The sequence below is a fragment of the Nicotiana attenuata genome, chromosome 12 (assembly GCF_001879085.1).
Source record: "Nicotiana attenuata strain UT chromosome 12, NIATTr2, whole genome shotgun sequence".
NCBI classification, from domain to species: Eukaryota; Viridiplantae; Streptophyta; class Magnoliopsida; order Solanales; family Solanaceae; genus Nicotiana; species Nicotiana attenuata.
In genome coordinates this window covers 3029146-3052611 of record NC_032000.1, presented here as the reverse complement: position 1 = coordinate 3052611, position 23466 = coordinate 3029146, and the positions used below count along the sequence as shown (strand labels likewise).

General features: G+C 35.4%; 1 pseudogene; it reads right to left on the bottom strand.

Moving 5' to 3' along the window:
* LOC109235815 lies at nt 3574-5333 on the bottom strand (annotated as a pseudogene).

Sequence of the window (23466 nt, the reverse complement as noted above, 5' to 3'; positions counted from 1 at the left end):
ACTACCCGACCGAGGTTAGGCTTGGCACTTATTGAGTAGCGTTGTGGTGTACTCATGCCTCTTCTGCGCTTGTTTTTCATGTGCAGATCCAGGTGCTTCTTCTCAGGCCTACTATCCTTGAGGGAGGCAACGACTTAGAGACTTCGAGGTACATCTGCCGCGTCCGCAGACCAAGGATTCCCTTTCTATTCCTGCCTTTTTAGTATTTAGCCCTTCTGTACTTTCTGATTTTATTAGACAAATTCCGGTGTTAGAGCTATGTAGTATTTCTCTTTTCTTAGCTTGTGATTCGTGGGTTTCTGGGTCTTGGATTGGATATTGGTTTTGAGATTTACATATGGTGTGTGCCGAGCGGCCATTTAAACACTATTAATGCTTTATTGCTGTTTTTTTTTAAAATTTGTTTTACTTCCGCAAGTTTAGTTATTTTTCCGCAAATTTTAGGCTTACCTAGTCATAGAGACTAGGTGCCGTCACGACGATTCACGGAGGGCGAACTGGGGTCGTGACAGCGGGTCATGGGTTATTCCGGATTGAATTTTCGTTAATTAGTTAAATAAGTAAAAAGAGTTTTGTCCAAAAAGATTAATCAATCAATCGTTGACCAAATCCGAAGCCGAAGCCGAGCCGAGCGAGCGACAACGACGACTGCGCGCGGCTTGCCTTTTTCTTAACTCTTTAAGAGCTAAAAGATGAGCTTCTCTATATATACACAAAGATTTTTCTTTCCTTCTACCAACGAGGGACAAAGTGCATTAGTAAAGTGAACTAATTCAAAATTTCACTTCCCACCGTTTTCCATTCACACTTCTTTTGTTATTAATAACAAAACCCAACAATCCCCCACATGAATGTGGAATGACTATAAACTTAAAGGAATGCACGGACGTGTGTGTGTTTTACATGCAAGAATTAATTGCATCTGGATAAGTAGGTTTCCCTTTGAACTTTCCGTAGTGAACTTATATCGGATATACTCGGTCAATCGGTAGATTTGATATCTTTGAACCGTAGAGCTTTGTTGTATACCTAGACAACATAAGTCACACAATCAATCCTTAAGCATCTATGGTTCTCACGATTGTGTTCGTTTCAGCCATGAACACCGCCTGGTTTCATGAGTGCTTAGAGAATGCGCCTTTACTTTCATTCCCCTTGGAGCGGCTTATACTTCACACTCACATAGGTGATTCCTAAACGTGTAATCCTAAAGACACACTATCTGGTCATATCCTGCCAGACTTAGCAAATCATTAAAAAGCTTTAAGCTTTATTTACTCATCAAAAAGCCTTAATGCTTTACCTCATTTTTTTGAACATTGTCTTCATCACGAGAATGGGTTGAGTTATTTGACAATGTTGAACCGTCATTCATAACTTTGTTTGATCTCTTTGAACCTAGTTCTTGGGATCTCCAGTCTGCTAGGTAGAGTTACCGCCATGATGACTTGTCCTAGGCCTTTAGCCCCATTCCCTTTGATGATCTTTCAACTGCCTCTCTAGATAGGCCTTTTGTAAGTGGATCCGACACGTTATCTCTTGACTTTACGTAGTCAATTGTGATAACACCACTAGAGAGTAGTTGTTTAACGGTATTGTGTCTCCGTCGAATATGACAAGATTTTCCGTTATACATAACGCTCCCTGCCCTACCTATTGCCGCTTGGCTATCACAATGTATACAAATAGGTGCCAAAGGTTTGCGCCAAAATGGAATATCTTCCAAGAAATTCCGGAGCCATTCAGCTTCTTCACCGGCCTTATCTAAAGCTATGAATTCAGATTCCATTGTAGAACGGCGATGTACGTTTGTTTGGATGATTTCCAAGACACTGCTCCACCCCTAATTGTGAAAACATATCCACTCGTGGATTTAACTTCAGATGATCCGGTGATCCAATTTGCATCACTATATCCTTTGATCACGGAAGGATATTTGTTATAATGCAAAGCATAATTTTGGGTATGTTTCAGATACCCCAAAACTCGTTTCATTGACATCCAATGTATTTGATTGGGATTACTTGTAAACTGACTCAGTTTACTAATAGCACATGCTATACTTGGTCGCGACAATTCATGATATACATCAAACTTCCCAATACTCTTGCATAGTCCAGTTGTGAGTCACTTTCACCTTCATTCTTTTGAAGTGCATAACTCACGTCAATTGGAGTCTTGGAAATTTTGAAATCCAAATACTTGAACTTGTCAAGTACCTTTTCAATGTAGTGAGACTGTGATAATGCTAGATGTTGCTCGCAAATGCACACGCAAGTATACGTGGTCGACAAGTAATATAGGATTGTAAGTCCAGATATCGTACCCACAGGGACTTGTGATTAACTATCAACTAAATTAGACCAAACAATTAATCTATTCAAGCAAACCCTAACGTATGAATATTTAACTAAAATTAATCTAGAGTAACAAATTAAGAGATTAAAGAAAACAAGTTGGCGAATTATAGAGACGAATTCAATGTAAGTGAATATTCTAGAGCTATGGGTTAGCTAACAATCCCGTTGAGTTTTCCACTTAAATCGTCTAATTAATTTATCTGGTTTATTGGTTGACAGGGTTAATATTGCTCGTAGCCTTCTCCCGAAGTACAACTCGCCTATTCAAGCTAACCTAACGCCTATATTCCTATGGAATTAGGATTAACAAGAACGCATTTATAATTCCCGTATAATAACCAAGCAAGGCGATTAGGTATATTCCTATCCTAATCGCAAATCCGCTCCCCCTAAGAGTTAAGATCTTGCTCTACTCAATCTTATATGCAATCTAGAATTCCCTCTCCCGAGTTCAATCCTAGATTCGTAGATAGTATTCAATTGGTGATCAAGCAATCAAATAATTAAACACAAGATTGAATAAATAAACCAATATGATAAAATAATAAGAACAATTCAAGCTTCAAACTACAACGTTCATGTAGCACCCAAAACTCTAGAACTAATAAACTATGAAATTAAAAGAAGAGAAGAGAAGAAAAACTAGTTAGAAGCCTCCTCCAAGCGTGGTGTGTGTTCTCCCACGTGAATTCTCCTCCAAAGTTTGTTAGATCTCTCTAAAGTGGCGTCCTCCCCTTCAAAAATAGGTTTAGTCTTGCTTTTATACGTGTTGGGTAGGTCTAGGGCCGAAATAACCTTGTTCCGGGCGAAATAGGACACATTTCACGTCACCGGCGCCCAGCTCGGCGCCAAGCGCCCTCCATAGCGCCCAAATATTTGTGCATACTGTTTTTGGCGCCACAGGTGGCGCCAGGCGCTGCCTGTGGCGCCCAACTGGCCCTTTTTTCCCGGTTTCGTTCGTTTTGGCTCANCATGAATCTCGGGATCATCAGATTTATGAACCAAAAACCGACATGCTTTACTGTTTGTAGCATATCCAATGAAAACGCAATCTACTATTTTTGGTCCGATTTTAACCCTTTTAGGTAAAGGAACTTGTACCTTTGCTAGACACCCCCACACTTTGAAATATTTCAAGTTGGGTTTTCTTCCTTTCCATTTTTCATATGGAATAGATTGTGTTTTGCTGTGGGGTACTCTGTTTAGTATTCGGTTAGCTGTAAGGATAGCTTCCCCCCACAAACTCTGCGGTAATCCAAAACTTATTAATAAAGAATTCATCATTTCCTTTAATGTCCGATTTTTCCTTTCCGCAATTCCGTTGGATTGAGGTGTGTAAGGTGCAGTAGTTTGATGGATAATTCCATATTCCAAACATATTTCTGCAAACGGAGATTCATATTCTCCACCTCTATCACTTCTAATCATTTTGATCTTTTTATTCAATTGATTCTCCACTTCATTCTTGTATTGCTTAAATGCTTCAATTGCTTCATCCTTACTATTAAGCAAATAAACATAACAATATCGAGAGCAATCGTCAATAAAAGTAATAAAATACTTTTTCCCACCTCGAGATGGTGTCGACTTCACATCGCAAATGTCAGTACGAATTAAGTTTAAAGGATTTGAATTCCTTTCAACAAACTTATAAGGATGTTTTACAAACTTAGATTCAACACATATTTGACATTTCGATTTATTACACTCGAATTTAGGCAATACTTCTAAATTAATTAAATTCCGCAAGGTTTTATAATTGACATATCCTAAACAAATATGCCATAAATCATTTGACTCCAATAAATAAGAAGAAGCTAAAATTTTATTCATACTGTCAACAACCATTACATTGAGTTTGAAAAGGCCCTTCGTGAGGTAACCTTTTCCCACATACATTTCATTCTTGCTTACAACAACTTTATCAGAAACAAATACACATTTGAATCCATTCTTTACAAGTAAAGAAGTAGAAACTAAAGTCTTCCTAATAGTAGGAACATGAAGAACGTTGTTGAGCATTAACACCTTGTCGGAAGTCATCTTTAGGAATATCTTCCCATAACCTTCAATCTTGGCTGTTGCATTATTTTCTATGGAAATCTCTTCTTCAAGACCAGCAGTAGAGTAAGTCGCAAATGCTTCTTTGACAGCACAAACATGTCGAGTGGCTCCAGAGTCAATCCACCACTCCTTTGAATTTCCAACTAGGTTGCATTCCAAAAGCATTGCACAAAGATCATCAATGTCATCATTCTTCTCCACTATGTTGTCTTGTCCCTTCTTCTTATCCTTTTTCGGGAGACGACAATCAGGGGCTTTGTGACCAACTCTTCCACAATTGTAGCAGTTGCCCTTGAATTTCTTTTTGTTCTGCTCCTTAGTCTGTCCAGAAGACCTCTTCCTCTTCTTACTTTTTGGAGCAGTCTCCTCTACGAGATTAGCTCCCATGATCGTTGAATTTCCACGAGACTTCTTCTCGGTTGTTTTGTTGTCTTCCTCAATCTTTAGTCGTACCACAAGATCTTCCAACTTCATTTCTTTGCGCTTGTGCTTAAGATAGTTCTTGAAATCTCTCCACGAAAGAGGCAATTTTTCAATCGTTGCAGCCACTTGAAATGCTTCATTTACGACCATACCTTCAGCAATAAGGTCGTGAAAAATAAGTTGAAGCTCCTGAACTTGGGTTCCCACAGTTTTGCTGTCTATCATTTTATAGTCGAGAAACTTGGCAACCACGAACTTCTTCAAGCATGCATCTTCCGTCTTGTACTTCTTCTCAAGTGCATCCCATAATTCTTTCGAAGTATTTATCGCACTGTACACATTGTACAAGTCATGCTCTAAAGCGCTTAAGATATAGCCTTTGCAAAGAAAATTTGCCTGCTTCCACGCCTCAACAATCATGAACTTCTCATTGTCTGGCATGTCCGCAGCAGGCACTGGAGGCTCTTCACTAGTGAATTTTTGCATATCAAGTGTGGTAAGCCAGAAGAACACTCTTTGCTGCCATCCTTTGAAGTTGGATCCAGAAAATTTCCTCGGTTTCTCGGCCGGAGGAACAACAGTGTGGCTTGATGAGGCTATCGTCGTTGCAGCAATAGTCGCAGAAGGATTTCCGTTATTAATTACCATTTTTCACTGTCAACAACAGAAGAGTTTAATTAATGGCAAAACCAGAATAGTAAACAATACTGTAATCAATAAACAGTACGTATGATAAATAAAAATCGAAGTTTTTATATACCGTTTCACAGAAAAAGATGAAGTTTTTATGTTCTTCAAATCGTTTTCTGAATTTCAATACTCTGATGAAGTTTTTATATCTTCAAATCAGAATAGTAAATATCAGACGGAGTAGAAAATCACACAGGTTTTAATCTCGACAAACAGAATGCAGAATATAATAAATAAATTTCCTTAAGATTGTTAGTCAATCTATATTGCTGTAAAATCAATAAAACAATAAACTTTCTGAAAAACAGAAACAGAAAGTTAGTAGAACTAGAAAGTCAAAATAAATTTTGAAAACAGTATAGGAATAAATTGAGCCCACTGAATACACAGTGTGTCCTTAAGGAAATTATTCCCCTCAAGTACCCGAGGTTATGGAATATATCCTCCCAGGATAGAACGATTTAACTCACCAGTGTATTGGTACCAAAAACTCTGGTGATCGGCAAACCACTTAATTAATGGTCGTAAAACACACTGGAAAATACTATGCCGAAGAAGAAGAAGAAGATAATAAGAAAATTTAGTAAGTAAAAATTCTGGGATTGAAGGAATATTTATAGCCCATTTGGCACTATTTCTGAAAAGGTTTGCAACCTTTCAGAACAGCCATAGCTGTTGGAACAGGTTTGGCACTATTTCTGAAAAGGTTTGCAACCTTTCAGAATAGCCATAGTTGTTGGAACAGGTGGGAAAAAATTGCGGGAAAACCAAACGGATTTAAAATAATTCGGGAAAGAAAACGGACCAGACCGGGTCGCGGGTCATGGGTTATTCAGGATTGAATTTTCATTAATTAATTTAATTAATTAATTAAATAATTGAATAGAATTTTGTCCAAAAAGATTGATCAATCAATCCGGAGCCGAAGCCGAGCTGAGCGACGACGATGACGGGGCGAGGCTTGCCTTCTTCTTAACTCTTTAAGAGCTAACAGATGGGCTTCTCTATATATAAACAAAGATTTTCTTTCCTTCTACCAATGAGGGACAAAGTGCATTAGTAAAGTGAACTAATTCAAAATTTCACTTCCCTCCATTTCTTTTTTCACCATTTTTCATTCACACCTCTTTTGTTATTAATAACAAAACCCAACAAAAGTTAAAAGCGGCTACACTATTAGCAGAAGAGTTGAGGAGGAAGAACATGGTGGGTTTTATGAATATGGATTTATAAGGGATTTGCCAAAAGTGTTCCACGATTGCGATTTATAAGTCGCATTCTATGAATGAGATTTATATGTCGCATTTGTTGATTGAGTTTATAATACGCGTTGGAAACATCTATAGGTCGCATTTCATAATCCGTATTAGCCGCATTCCGAATGCAATTTACTAGTGCCAGAGTCCGAAACTCAATTGTGGTTCTTTTTTTGGACTCAAAATGCATAAATAGGTGGGGGAAAAAAAGATGACATTTTTATATAGATAGTGCCACAATACTTGGCGCTATAAATTAACGTTAACTGTGCCGTTAATGTATAGCGCCAAGTATTGTGACACTATACTGAAAAAGCTGACACGCCCAGGTATAGCGCCAAAATACCTGGCGCTATACCCCTTTTAGATAGCATCTCATTTGACGCAGATTACGAGGTCCACTATAGTGTGGTACTCGATATACAAGGACAGGTTTGCATTAGTATTACCTATTTTTAACTATTTATCCAATTAAATTTATTTCTTTTTGTAACATTTACAAAAAGGATACAATGTATCGCCACATTTCAAATTATTTACATCCACGACCTACAATGTTATGTCTTTTGATCAACAAAGTGTTCTTCTGTGTAAAAGGAAAAAAAATAACAATAAGCACTCATGTAATATGACGTAACTGAGACATACATTTTACATTACAAAATTATATACAAATATTAATTTGAACAATATTTCATGTACAATGCGATACATTTTTTATGCTATAAAATTCTATACAAATATCAATTTGAATAATAATTTCATGTACCGGATTGGTAATTATATTCGTAACTAAATATATTAAAATGAAATTATTAATATTAAATTATACTTAAAAAATAGATACTGCTTTTATTCCAATTTATGTTATAACATATTTGACTGAGTATGAAATTTAAGAAAGAAATGAAGATTTTAAAGATTTGTGGTCTTTAATAAGCCATAATATTTGTGTGGCTATAATTATTTTTTAAAAATGGTATTAAATGTGCCAGAACATTTATATTACTATTGAAGTACCCCTTTTGCATTTAATTTTTGCAGCATATGGCGCTACACTTGTGCCTGGTTTCACCTTGGGAGACAGATGCCCTTAATTGAGCGAAAAAACAAATATTATTTGTATTCAATATTTATATTAAATCAAATGAAAATTGAGGTAAAATATATACTATTAAGTAATCTTGATTAAGTAATAAAAAATAAGAAGACATATATCATACATTAATTAATTTGAAAGAACATCTGAGTTGTAGATTTTTTTCTATTTATAGACATCATATGGTTGATTCAATGTTTTGGTGTCGAATCTATCTTAACTCAATATTTTTGATGAAAAGCATAAATTTACGTGTAAAACCTTATTAAAATGTAGAAAAATAGAGATGAACTTATAATTTTTTTTAAAAGGTTAATATTGTAAATATTAAAGATTTCATCCGAAAAGCTTAAATCATGAATCCGTCCCTATGGTTAATTTTTAAGCACGGTGAATAGAACATGAAAGAAAGAATTATAACCACCTAAAAAAATCATTATAGCAATCCTAGCCAGATGAAATCAAATTTTGGTTGGAAATTAATTTAAAGCAATATATTTGTTATTCTTTTTTTACAGAAATGATGAATATACTGTTTAATCTAAAATTTGATTAGTAGACTAAAATAATTAAATCTATAAAATTAGGCCGCAAGTATATTTCAAACTTCATATAAATAGATCTCTGTGAATTGAAAGCAAATAATTAAAAATGAGAATAATATGTAAACAATAAAGGAGTAAGAGCTTCTTATGATGTTTAGCGTAAAACTTTGAATTCGTAACTGTTCAGGAATTAATACCGAATCCCGAATATTTTCGAATTGATTAATTTACCTTATATGGACACTTTATGACTTTACCTGAAAAAGGAGTATAGCGCCAAAATACCAGGCGCTATATATAAATCTTTTTGTATAGCGCCGGGTATTTTGGCGCTATACCTGGGCGTGTCAGCTTTTTCAGTATAGTGCCACAATACTTGGCGCTATACATTAACGGCACAGTTAACGTTAATGTATAGCGTCAAGTATTGTGGCACTATACATAAAAATGTCACCTTTTTTTTTATCACCTATTTATGTATTTTGAGTCCAAAAGAACCACTCCTAGTGCCATCCCAATGCGCGACACCTCAATTTTCCCCATTTTTTATCCCCGTTAGTATCCTTATTGTTACATACTCCCTCTAGTGAACAATAAGTGACCATTTTACCTTTGGCACATCCATTAAGAAAATACGAACTCCTAGAGAAAAAATGCATTCACTAAATTAACCTTAATTAATTGTTACATTGGCACATTGAAAATGGTAAATAAGGGCAACTTTTGGAAATATAAAATTAATTCCTTCTTGATTATGTAAATGGACACTTATTTTGGACCAAAATAAAAAGGTAAAATGGTCATTTATTGTGGACTGAAGGGAGTATAATTTTCTTATCAAAATTTATCTCTTCATTTATAATTTTTCTATAAAAGTTAATTTTTAAAAAAAAGAAAAAATTCCGTATGTTGTGTCATGGGTTATTATTCTTAAAAATAACATAGCACGTATTCACTAAAAGTCTAAAAAATTCAACTGATGAAGCACTACTGAGAGCACATATACATCAGTTGAGGCACTATTGAGAGCACATATACATCAGTGGATTTTTACTTTTAACAAATAAATTGACAATCATTAATTATATAAGGTGTTACCATCAAATTAGAAACTATTTCTCTAATAAGTCATTTGCTATCAGAGAATTATAAACCACAAGTTGTATTTTTTAAAAGAAAATTCATATTGGTCTACATGCGTAGTGCGAACCTTTCGGTAACCAATAAAGCAAATAAAATCAGTGATACTACCATGAACTCTCAACCCTCAGATAAAGAAAAATCCATTCCACCACCACCTAAACCGCCTGACATCAACATTGAAATTGCCATGATTACTGGCGTGGAAGACAAAGCGTCTTTTAAAGACAAGCTGCTAACTTCAAACCCAATAAACTTTACAAATTCTCTCACCATATCCGAGGATCTAATGGAAGAAATCCCACAAGAAAAGGAGGAGCAGGAGCTTTTAATCGAGCACAATTTACGGGGCATTAAAGAAATAACACTAACAGAAGAAGAAAAACAAAGAATTTATGAACCTTGAAAGTTTTCACTTATAGTCAAGCTATTTGGCAAAAGAATACTGTATCATTACTTGAAAAAAAAATACAAGAACTATGGCGACCAACGGAAAACTTTACTCTTATTGATCTAGGGGACGATTACTACATCGTTAAGTTCACAAAGAGAGAAGATATGGAGAAGGCTTTCACTCAAGGTCCATGGTTTATAAACGGTCACTATCTGTCAATTATCAAATGGAGGCCAAATTTTGTAGCAAATAAAGAAAAATTGACAGTTTCAGCAGTTTGGATCCGTCTTCCACAATTGCCAACTGAGTTTTATGACGGAAAACTCCTTGAAAAGATTGGGAATGCTATAGGTAGATTATTAAAAATAGATGTTTGCACCTCCACCACAGTCAGAGGCCGATACGCTAGGCTATGTGTGGAACTCCCACTGGAAACCCCCGTCCAACCCTACATCTATATTGGCAAACATAAGCAGTATATCCATTATGAAGGAAAAAACTTGTTATGCAAGAACTGTGGGCGTCTGGGCCATATCCAATCCCAGTGTAACTTCGTAATCAAGACAAAAACGGACAACAAAATTCAAGCCATGAATCAAACTCTAACAAACAAGGAACAACCAATCGAGAAACGGGAGGGAAAAAAAGAGGAGTGGAAGACAGTCTCTTTTAGCAAAAAAAAGAGACCAGTTCAAAAAATCAACAAAGATCAACCTCCTAAGTTGGTGGAAAATGGCAACAACCCAGGTATCCCGGTAAAACTCTTCAATGCAACAACTGGTAAGTACTTAGACACGAAAATCTTACATTATAAGTCCTTAGATATAATTAAATCTCAAGAGTCTCAGCTTGATAAACACCCAAAAGTTCCGGTAATGGAGAATACCGCCATTACAACTCAAAACAACTTTTCTCTTTTGGAATATTTTGGGTGAAACCACTGTTTTTGATATTTATAAAAAAAATAATTATAAAAATACTAATCTTAATAATAAAGGTTTTGTAAATACCAATGACCAAGTGGAAACTTCCATCGACAGCATGGACATAGCAAACTCGCACGTGGCTCTAGTAACCAATAAAAACTCTAATGCCATGCAGGAAAATCAAATAAAAAATGAAATTAGTCACACTAATATTAACACTAGGGACTCTATGACCGTAAATTCCAACCAATCAAAGGTCCAAGACATAACTAATCACTTTATAACAACTGAAGCTACTAACATTATGAGTATAATAGCTCGTGGCAAAGAAGCTTTCGAGCATGACATCCAAATGTCTTCCTCATGCACCCTCAACGGACAAATGGCAACTGAAACTCACAACCTAATCCATGCAAAATCTGAAAAGGATATTGCTCAGTATAATATGCCACTCCACTCTTTCGACATGCAATTTGAGCTTCCAATCATTAGCTCTAGTCCCAACACCTCTACTGATAACCAAAAAACCACGCCAAAAATTTCTTCTATAAGAAACCTCGACCCCCCTCTAAACAATGCCAAGAATTCCATCTGCCTTGAGAAGGAGGCACAGGCTAATACAAATACTGAGGCATCACAGAGCCAGACCATGGAGAACCACCAGCCTGCTCCACCACAAGCATTAGACCCACAAATAATCCTAGTCCAACCTCCTCAAAACCAGGAAGTGGGCCTGTTGGGCCATGCAGTGTCCTTCAATGTCCAAATAAATAGGCAGGAAGCCATTGTCATTCTCCACAACACTCACTATCTTGCTCAATTGATATCCGAAGGAATGACACTTGCGATGAGCAATTACATGAACCAGGTTTGGTTAAACAACATACTGAACCCTTTGGCTCCTATAATGAATCCACATATGTTGCATGCAATGATGCATCAATGGAATATGCCTCCACATTTCAATCCCATGCAACCACTTAACAACGACCTAGATATGCCTTTCTTAATTAACAAAAAACAACACCAATCCTAAGGGGTAATTCCCCCACACAAAGTTAGGCAAGATACTTACCTTAAAACACGCTAACTCAATCCACTTGTAAGCTTTTCTGTGAATATCCAACTCCGAACATCTCAAATCTAGCCAAAATAACTTTATACCGTAAATACAAGCCATAGGAAACTATTCCGAATAAAAAAGTTGCAATCTTTAAAGAAAATCAAATAGTAAACCCCTAGCCCTCATCTTGGAATCCCACCAGAAACTCTCACACACTTGAATCCGATCTTCATGCCTTGGGAGAACCCTTCCCAGCCCCAAGCTCATCCTCCATAGCCACAAGTCCACCAAGAACCTGCAATACCCCCAGTTCCCCACCCATAAAATATGCATGAGGTAGAAGGAGAAGAGGATCCAGAGGAGGAAATGGTAGACCCCTTGTTCCCAAGAGTGGAACAAATCTTGGAGTTCTCAAGCATAAATAAGGTAAAAGTTTTTCTCTTCATGGAGATGCTAGAGAAGAGGCATGTACTCAGCTGTCCATTAGCACTGTACAAGTGCTCAATGGACATCAGGCCTCCCCACGACCTAACGGTGGGCAATCGTGCCATGATCCTAGTCCCAGCACTGAGAATGAACCCTGTATTTCGCCAAGGACCAAGGGAGAATGGGGAACCAGCAAACCTACAACTGAACCTAGCCATGAATCGTCCTACTAACTTCATAATATGGAACATTAGGGGTGGGAATAACGACGAGTTTAGGAGAAACTTCAGAGAAATGGTGGATACCCATAGGCCTTGCTTGGCAACTCTACTAGAAACTAGGATGGCAAACCATGCACAAATGCTAGGTGAGTTTGGGTTCACAGAAATGATCGAGGTTCCATCAGAAGGCCAAGCAAGAGGAATGGTTGTTATGTATAATCACAACATCGTCACTGTCCAAAACTTTGTCCGAAGAAATCAGGAAATTCATGCTACTATAGAGGTACTTCCTACTCGAAAATCTTGGCTTTTCTCTTCATTATATGCTAGCACTAATTTGAATAAAAGAAATAGTATGTGGAAAAATCTAGAAAGTATTTATAAATCCTACAAGGAATCTTGGATGGTAGGAGGAGACCTAAATGATATTATGGGTGCAAATGAGAAATTTGGGGGTAGACCAGTTAACAACAAAAGAAGTAATTTCCTCTGGTCAAAATTAAATAACTGCAACCTAACTGATATTGGCTATAAGGGGTGTAAATATACTTGATCTAATCATAGGAGGCTTAATAAAGGCTTAATAATGGAAAGATTTGATAAAGTCCTAGCAAACGAACAATGGCTTGATATCTTCCCTAACTGCTCGATTATTCACCTACCAAAAACTTACTCTGATCATATCCCTTATTGGTAGAATTAATCCCTAAAAATATAGCTGATTATAAGCATCCCTTTAGATTAGAAAAATTTTGGTGTAGGCACCCGGACTTCCAAAACACTGTCAAAAAACATTGGGAGGGTAACGAGTATTGTAAGGCTAGTGAAAGCTTTGTATCTAACATTAAAACATGGAAGAATAATATTTTTGGAGACATTAAAAAAAAAGAATAAAATACTTGCTAGATTCCAGGGTATTCAGAATTCTAGTAACTATGCAAATAGCTTTTTTTTTTACAACAATTAGAGATCAACCTAAAAAAAGACTATAATGATATCCTTAGGATGGAGGAAGATTACTGGAAGCTGAGGACTAGAGTGTTATGGTTAAACGAAGGGGATACTAATACTAAATTTTTTCATATAACGGCATCTAATAGAAAAAGAGTTAATAAAATCACTTTCTTTAAGGACGAGGCTGGAAATCGGCTTAATGACCATAGCAGTATCATAGCCCATGTTAGCAATTACTTTAAGAGTGCTTTTAATTCCTCTCATATCAGCACCAACTGGACTGATATTAAAAATTCTCCCTATAGTCACTATGATTACAACCTAGGTGCTCTGGACAACCCGTTAACGGATTTTGAAATAAAGAGGGCTATCTTCTCCTTTAAACCATTCAAGGCACCAGGGCCTGATGGTTTGCACCCATTCTTTTTTCAAAAATATTGGCATAACATTGGTCAATCTGTGATTAATTTTTGTCACAAAATCTTTGATACCCAATGTATTCTACCAGACATTAACAAAGCCAACCTCTATCTCATACCTAAGTTTCAAAATGCTAATAATGTTAAAAACTTTAGGCCTATTGGCCTATGTAATACTATTTACAAAACGATTACAAAAATTCTTGCAAATCGACTTAAGCCCTTCTTAGAACAAATTATTAGTCCTTTCCAAACAAGCTTCATGAAGCATAGAAGAGCTTCTAATAATGCTATTATTATTCAAGAATTAATCTCTAATTTCAGAAAATTAAAAGGGAAACAGGGCCAGATGATTTTAAAAATTGATCTTGAGAAAGCTTTCGATCGCCTATAGTGGTCTTTTATATACCGAACCCTTAGATATTTCAAATTTCCTCCAAAGTTTACAAATCTTCTAATGAGCTGCATTACCACCAGCTCAATAGGGTTCTAGTAAATGGATCTATCACCAATTTTTTTGAGCCCAGTAGGGGCATTAGACAAGGCGATCCCATATCTCCCTATATTTTTATTCTATGCATAGAGATGTTCTCTAGGTATATCACTACAACAAAAAGTCATATTAACGGCAATCATTTAGCGGCAATTAGTTAATTGTCACTAATTTATTATTGACGAAGGGATATTACCGACAAATGCAAATTAGCCAGGAGAAACTACCTTTTTGCTAGCAATTAAAAAGAATGGCCCCTAATTATCACTAATTGAAGTTAATGTTTTATCTTTCCCACCAATATTTTCCAATAAAATTCACATATTCCCTCCAAATGTAAATCACGAACTAAAGATAATTTCAGGGAAAGGTTTTTGAAAGGTCTTCCATCGTACTGCTCAAACGCCGCTGCCAAACTAATTGCTATCTCACCAACGCCGACCACCATCCTTGGTTACCTAACTCATCACTCTGAGTATCTACCGTAAAAGAACATTCGGAGATGCAGCAAATAAATAAATAAAGAGGGTAAGCCACACATTAGTAAATTAAGAAAAAACTTGATTTTTGGTGGCCTCGAACTGAAAGAAAATCGAGGTCCGATCTCTCAGATCTGGTCTTCTGATAATTTTTATACTTTATTCATTCACTATCAGTGTAGATTCTATTCATTTCTTGTGATGGACTTCTTTCTCTCTTACTGTTCGTTATGGATTTTCTAAGTTCTATTCACGGTGCTTGATGGGATCTGATTTTACATGAGAGTGGTGAATTTCAGAGGTAATAGTGATGTAGTTTGAGATTCTTTTTCCCCTTTTTGGTATCTATTTTTCAGTTACTGATTTGTATTCATTGTTCCTTATGAATCTGGTATGCTTTAAAATGTAAAACAATAGTTAAGAAGAACACTTAATGCTTATACATATGAAATTAACAAAGAATTCTCTAAACTTTTATGCTGTAGAGCTCATCTACCTTTATATTGGGAAGGAAAGCTAACAAAGTCTTGGTCTCCGAGTCTCTATTGTTGCCTTTGGCCTTCCGATCCTCTGTTGAAACTAAAATTGAATTTTTCTATTTATTAACTAGTAACTTTTTCATGCATATATGGATATCTCTAGTTTTTGTGTGCGCCTTTATTTCTCTAGTTTGAAGGGTCGCTAAGGAGAGTAATCTTTTGTGGTGCGCCTATAAAAACCCATTTTGTTGTGATCACCAAATTGACTCTTAACATTTAAACAAACAGGATATACTAATTGCTACTAGACTTTGTTAGAATATTTGACTCAAGTTCTTGTTTGATTCTAATTGACAAAGGATAAGGACAGTTGATCACCTATCAGTCTATCTCTAAGGATTGGATCGAGGTTATAGCTATTATGTAGAATACTTCTTATTTGTCTCTAAACGTGATACTTATTATCTATATATTTGTTAAATCACTGGGAATACGAAGCAGTCTGTTAAACGCACAATTTCATCTGAAGAAACAATATCAATACCAGGCTCGTCAATGCATCTATAGCCGATTAAGGTGTTAGAAGATATATTTTGATAACATGATGTCTTTATGATTTTAATTGAGTCATGCAGTGATAGGTCTCTTAGCCCCTTTTCCTTCTTTAATACAGACATTGCTATATCTAGCCAAAATATATACTACATTAATGATATTTTGCCTTTTCAGTTCTTGATGATTTGGTCTTCTTCTAACATGCTTTATGTAAGTAACTCTTTAATAATGTTGTAGACCAACAAGAAGTCAAAATTTGTTGTTGTCCTAAAGAAGAAAATGATTTAATTGAAGATCTTATTGGTATTCAAGCTCGTGGTTGCTCTGCTTCTCCTCACCAACTTCAAGTTAGTTCACCCATTTATTTTCGTTCTTTTTTTTTGTTCTCTAAGATGGTAATATAATTGTTATGGTATTATAACAATAAGATACTACACTTATATTGTAATACTCTGAGATTAAGAAGCTCATGGATTAAAAAATGGACTAAATAATTTGAAGTATTTATTGTTATAATGATTTCGAATTTCTTTCTAATAATAATAATAATCTTTTAATGATCATTATTAAGGTGATCGATAATAGAGTGCGGTTTAATACGGAGAAAATGCTAAATGGATCATAGATTACATGTCCTTGTTCTAGTCCTTATAGTATTAGTGTTGCCTCTATGTCATTGAAATAGTTGTGGTAAAGGAGGTTCATTTATTTCTTTGGTTGGATTCAGTATATAGTTCAAGTATATTTTAGTCTCCCCAAGGTGAATTTACAGGATGCCGTATCAGTTTCTATATTTGTTTATATCCTTCAGACAACTTGGCATCAATATATGATTCTTTTGAGGGTATTTATCCTTATTTCTCTCCCTAAAGCAAGTCTCATGAGGTTCACAAGACTTATCTTTATTAGAACATTTGCTTTTGAGCAGTTGGTTGTGAAGGTGTTTGTTTAAGATAGCAAAGTGCCAAAGCATAGGGGTAGAAGTTCCAGGGGTGCAAGGATTAAAATATTTTCTTTTAAGATATTTTTGCTGCTTCATAATTTGTGAAACTTAAGGCAGTGTTGCTAAGCATATGTTGCTAAACATTGTCTTTTACAAAAGATTAACTAGAAGTACTTGAAGTTGGGAGCTACTTTGACAATAAATTTATATGAGACTTACAAATTTTTTTTACATCAGATTTCATCTTTTGACATTCGCTCAGTTTTATTATTTCAGGTCATATAGTATGATGTTCGAAAGTTTAGCATGTAGGAGGACTTTAATGATGAAAGAGTTGTAAACTAGTATTTATGTCAGCTTTTATAGACTGAATTCGTCTTCCTACTTATTAATTCGTGTACCAGTAACTCCCCTGCCACTATTGTCTATCATATTTTTAAGGAAGCCACCTTTCCGCCACAAGTAGATAAAAATGTAAATTGCATGCATATTCCATTTAGAATATACTTATTATTGATTCAAAAATAGTCAGTCAATATTTAATAGTTGAAACCCATTTTTGAAACTTCTTTTAAGATTAAGATACCATTGATAATTCCAATTGTGACGACAGAGCAATCATGGGCCATACAGTGATAATACATGACTACATTCAATAGCACTATAGGAATTATTTTGCAGCTGCAAGAGTTTGGTCTGCTTTTAGGCATAGAAAGTCCATGAACTTCTGTAGATTGGTATTTAACAAATAGTTGATTCGCAGCTGTGATAACTTATCTTTCCACTACCCGGATTGTTGGTCTGATGGTGTTGTGCATTAGACAGTTACTTAATGATATCTTTCATGAAGCAGTAAAGTTGCTTTTTCTACGTCATATGACTAACTAGGTATACTAGGAACCAATTTATACTTTAGAAGTCAAATTTCTTTAAGGAGTTCATGCTTTCCTTTTAGATAGACCTCATTGAAATAGTATGGAACTCAATTCATACTTTAGTAGATGTTTTTGTTCAAATTTGGTCTCTAATTATGATAAAGAGCTTATCTGTTTTCTTGCCTGAAGAAGTGGGTGATTTATTATCAGATTCTGCTAGGAATGAGTTACTTGTTATGGCTGCCACTAACTATTGTGGCGCTGCTGCAATTTTTATTGTCACTATGCATTAGGCATCATAGCTATTGCCAAGTTCAGGATTATGTGATATCTCAAAGATCGCTAATATTGCGGTAGTGTTATGAAGTGCTTAAATGGTTAAATGTATGCTTTGACTGATAGAAGGCAAAAATAACTCCCTAGTTTTTTATTGAGATGGTAACATATAAATTACTCCTGCTAATTATTTCTCCATTATCACACAATATTTACTTGGATTGGCATTTTAAAAGGCATTCTATATGCTTCCCTAAGACAGGCATGCATGACCGAATACATCTTAGGAAAGTCATGTCTTTAAAAGGAACTTTAATGTATTGAAAATCTCTACGGACTCATTCGTTTAATCCCTGATTTTAATTTCAGGTCATACAGTCGATGTTCGATAATTTAGCGGGTGGAAGATTTCAGTATGACGAAGAGTTACAGAAATTACTGGAAGATTGTAATTTGTTAAGATTAGTTATATAATGACATTAGCTATTTAGTTCAAACAATTTAAGTTTATTTTTTAAGTTATTGTGATATTAATATTTTGGAAGTACTTCCTTTTGTTTGTTAAGATTTAACGAGATATATTACGGTTTGATAAATTAATATTGATTTTTTTTTGTTATTTGCATTATTTTTGATCGAATGTAGTAGCAATTATTAATGGTGGCTAAAAGGGAATATTGTAGCCATTATATTGCTATTAAAGATGACTTTTAGTGGCAATGTAATTGAATTTACTAGCTATTAAAATGGACGCTAAAAGAGCATAATAATACGTTTTTAGAAGATATATTGTTTCCACTCTAATCGCCACAAAATAGTTACCGCTAAAAGTATGAACTTTTAGCGACAAATGTTTTAATTTTAGCGGCTATAAATATGGACGTTATAAGAGCATTATTAGCCTTTTTTAAAGTGGGTTTAGCAGCCATCATAATTGCCGCGAATATTTGCCGTTAAAGAAAATGTGTTTTAGCGGCAATAGATCATACCCTTTACCAACTTTTGTGGGAAATGCCACTAATGGTTTTATCGACCCCGGCTTCAGCGGCTAAACATCAATTGCCGATAAATCATATAGCGGCTATTGTTATTGCCGCTAATGCTGTTTGTTATTGCCGCCAAAGGCCTTTTTTGTAGTAGTGTATTAACCATCAAGTTGATATAAAAAAATTGGGATCCTATTCAAATAGGCAGAAGAAGCCCCCTATTCTCCCACCTCTTCTATGCAGATGACTTAACCCTAATGGCAAAAGCAAATAATACATCCTGCCAAGCCATTAAAATAGGACTTGATTTCTTTTGCAAGCTTTCAGGGCAAAATATTAACACCACCAAGTCCAAAATTATCTTCTCCAATAATTGCCATCCAAACACCACAAAGGATATTATATTAACCCTAGGCTTAAAAAAATGCAATAATTTTGGAACCTATCTGGGGTTTCCAATTCTTACTAAAAACCCAAGACCTAGGGACTACCTCTTTATCCTTGACAAAATGAGAGCTAGGTTGGCTAATTGGAAAACTAGGTTTGTGAATATAGCTGGCAGAACCACCCTTGCAAATGTCTGCCTTAATACAATCTCAAACCATTATATGCAATATACACTCCTCCCCACTAAAATCCTAAAAAATATTGACAAAATACAAAGGGACTTTATTTGGGGTACAACTTCTGAAAAGAAAAGACTCCACTTAATAAAGTGGTCTACTATTTGTCAACCTAAGTCTAATGGAGGCCTTGGCGTTAAGGATGCAAAAACTAATAATATAAGCTTACTATCTAGTTTAGCATGGAGACTTATAACAAATACTACAACTCCGTGGGTAAACTTAATTACCACGACATATGGCTGTAGTAAAGCCATAACATCACTCGTTTATTCGGCAAAGCATTTTAAATGGTGGGCTGCGTGCAATAAAGGAATAACCTGGTCACCTCATTTAAAAACCAATATGGATATTTGGAACACAAATTGGATTCCAGAGGCAAGAAATTTACGGGGCCTAATTGAGGGACCTCTCTCTCCTAAAGACCTAAATATAAGAATTAGAGATATCCGTGATGGTACAAACTGGAATTTTAACAATCTCTCATTTGCACTCCCGGACACTATAAAGCAACAGATTTTTAAAGTTAGACTTAGAAAATATGGGCCAAAAAGGGATATGCTGATCTGGTCAATGACTAACAAGGGTATATTCTCCACAAAGTCTTGTTACACTCTAATAGAGTCGTCAAAACCTAGTAACATAGATTTTGATTGGATTTTGGAATCAAAACTGTCCAAACAAAATAAAATTCTTCATGTGGCAATGCCTTCACAATCGGCTCCCTTGTAGAACCTATCTAGCCCGCATCACCATTAACATTGATCCTATATGCCCCATTTGTAAGACAGAAGAAGAAACACCTTTCCATATTTTTTTTCAAATGTAAGGCTTGTAGTTCCTTTTGGGACAATGCAGGATGGCAGTTTAAATACAACACTAATGGCACCCACTGGCTTCTCCAAGTAAGACAATTGAATGTTAATCTTCATAATGCTTTGATTGACTGGAACACCCTTTTCCCTTTCATCCTATGGAATACATGGATTAACAGAAATAACAACAACCATAATAACACCTCCAACATTATTAATATAAATCTCACAATACAAAAAGCACTTGAATACAACTTCTAACTGATAATACAAACAGCCTTTTAAAGAAGAAACACATTTAGGTAAAATGGCATAAACCTCCTAAGGGGTGGTACAAGCTTAACATTGACGCTAGTTTTAATAAAAATCAACCAAGTGGCATGGGAGGTGTTTTCAGAAACACAAATGGGACTTGGATAGTAGGCTTCACAAAAGCAATCCATACAAATGGAGCACTGGAATCAGAACTACTGGCTCTTCTTGAGGGACTCACCATTGCCCAAGAATGGAATCTATTTCCTCTTGAAATAGAAACGAACTGCATACAGGTAATACAATGCATATACGAAGGAAATTACCTCTTTAACGACATTATAACTGCATGCAGGTTGTTAATGCTCCAGAAGAAGGACGTGATCCTGAGGCACAACTTCAGGCAGGGGAATGAAGTAGCACACATGATGGCAAAACAAAATGAGGCTAAAACAACTAAGAGAAAGCTTTTTGTTCAACCACCTCTTTTTGTGGAATCACTCTTGAGAAGGGACCAAATGGGAGAAGTAGTTTTTGTTAAAAACTTAAGTAATATTGCTTGTAATAGTTTGGTAAGCTATGGCAACAAATGTGTCCTAGGTGACACTATCTATGGTTGTAATGCTTTGAACCCTATTTAGCTATAATATAAAATTTCCTGTTTTCGTTCAAAAAAAAAAAAGAAAATTCATATGTAACTATAAGTAGTCCAAAAATGTTATACATATTTTGGGTAGAACATTAGTGGGAGCAAAACATTTGACCAACTAGCAAAATATGAAACCACCCTAATGGATACCACAACGCTGCTTTTGTCGTCACCAATATCTGTTGCACTGAATGCATATCAAGCAGACTTAAAAAGCGTAACTACTAATCGTCTTGTCAAGGCTTATTTTTTTGATTACCCTATACACTCCTTACTTGTAAATCCACCACAAGCACTGACAACTGTTAGTCCCCCAGGGACACCCCAAGTCAGAATCTCCCTAGAGATCCCCCTTTAGTTTTATGTAGTAACTATGTAATTTTAGCCAATAGTAGGTCTACTACAATAGCTCCCTGTAATAGTTTTACTATCTAATATAAGTTTTACGGAAAAGGCCTAAAAATGCCACTCAACTAACAAAAATGGCCTATCTATGCCATCCGTTAAAAGGTCGCCCTATTCATGCCACTAACGTTATACTTTTGGCCTATTTATGCCATTGTCGACTGACAGTTCCATTTTCTGATTTTTAAATAATAAAAATTAATTTTTGACCCCACCTTTGCCACGTGTCTTTATATTACTGGTTCTTCCTTACTTGACCCTACATTTCTTTTAACCCTGATTATGTATAATTAACCATGCCTAACCCGATAAAATCCAACCATCTTTTAACCCTACCCCTATTTCCTTGCCTCGACCCGATAAGATCAGTGTTCAGTGATTTGTATTTATTTGAAACCGATGTTGTGTTTATTTCAATTTAGTTTGTAAAAATCTAAATCTTAGAAGCTCATGATTTGTACTACCAGTCCTTGGAAAAAGTATTAAGGTTCAGTTATTTTATCATCTATTTGTCTAAAAAAAAATATCATAAAATTGGATAGTTGTTAATTGGCTTACCTAGCGGGTTGGGTTGGGTGCCATCACGACTGGTTGGATTTTGGGTCGTGATAAGGAGTTAGGGGTTTGGTTAAAAGATGGCTGGATTTTATCGGGTTGGGCATAGTTAATTATCCATAATCAGGGTTAAAAAAAATGTAGGGTCAAGTAAAGAAGAACCAGTAATATAAAGACATGTGACAAAGGTGGGGTTGAAAAATTAATTCTTATTATTTAAAAACCAGAAAATGGAACTGTTTGTAGACAATGATATAAATAGGCTAAAAGTATAACGTTAGTGGCATGAATAGGGCGATTTTTTAACGGATGGCATAGGTAAGCCATTTATGTTAGTTGAGTGGCATTTTTAAGCCTTTTTCCGTAGGTTTTATCTTTCCTGACAAAAAAAAAAGAAGAACATCCTTGCAGGGTCTGAGTATAGCTTCTCTATGATACTCATGGGAAAGTAAGTTCTAAGTTTTATTATTCTTCCCTTCTCAAATTTATTGTCCTATTTTATACTTTTTAATCATTCTAAAATTTTATCCACTGTTTTATGATTTAATCTTCTCTACACTTACCATTGTTTTCTTTATATTATTATTATTATTAGGCAGAATAGTCTAAATGGCATCTATACTTGTACCACTTTGTCATCCCGGTCCTTGTATTCAATGAAGTTTCATCCAGACACCTAAACTCAGTTAAAACATGTATTTTAAACCCCTTCGGCATTACGTGTTGGTCACTCGCCTGACATGGAGGAAATATCATGTACACATCAGATAAATCAATGCCACATCTTTATTTATTTAAAAATTAATTTTTAATAAATCAAATCCATCACCATCTTCCTATGCTGCCAGCGACCCTTTTCACCGAAAAATCGGAGTCGCCTTCACCGTTTTGCTCTCTTTTCTCCTTTCTGAGCACAATCTTAAACCCCAATTCATATATATAAAATTCTTCAATTTTGATAAAAAAAAAAAACTTTATCTTGCAACAACGAGCAGCATACCATGACAAAAAACAAAGGACTTAGAATTTACAGAGACACAAGTGTAATCTTGATTTACAGAGACAGAAAAAAGGGGAACAACCAACAAACAGCTAACCGTC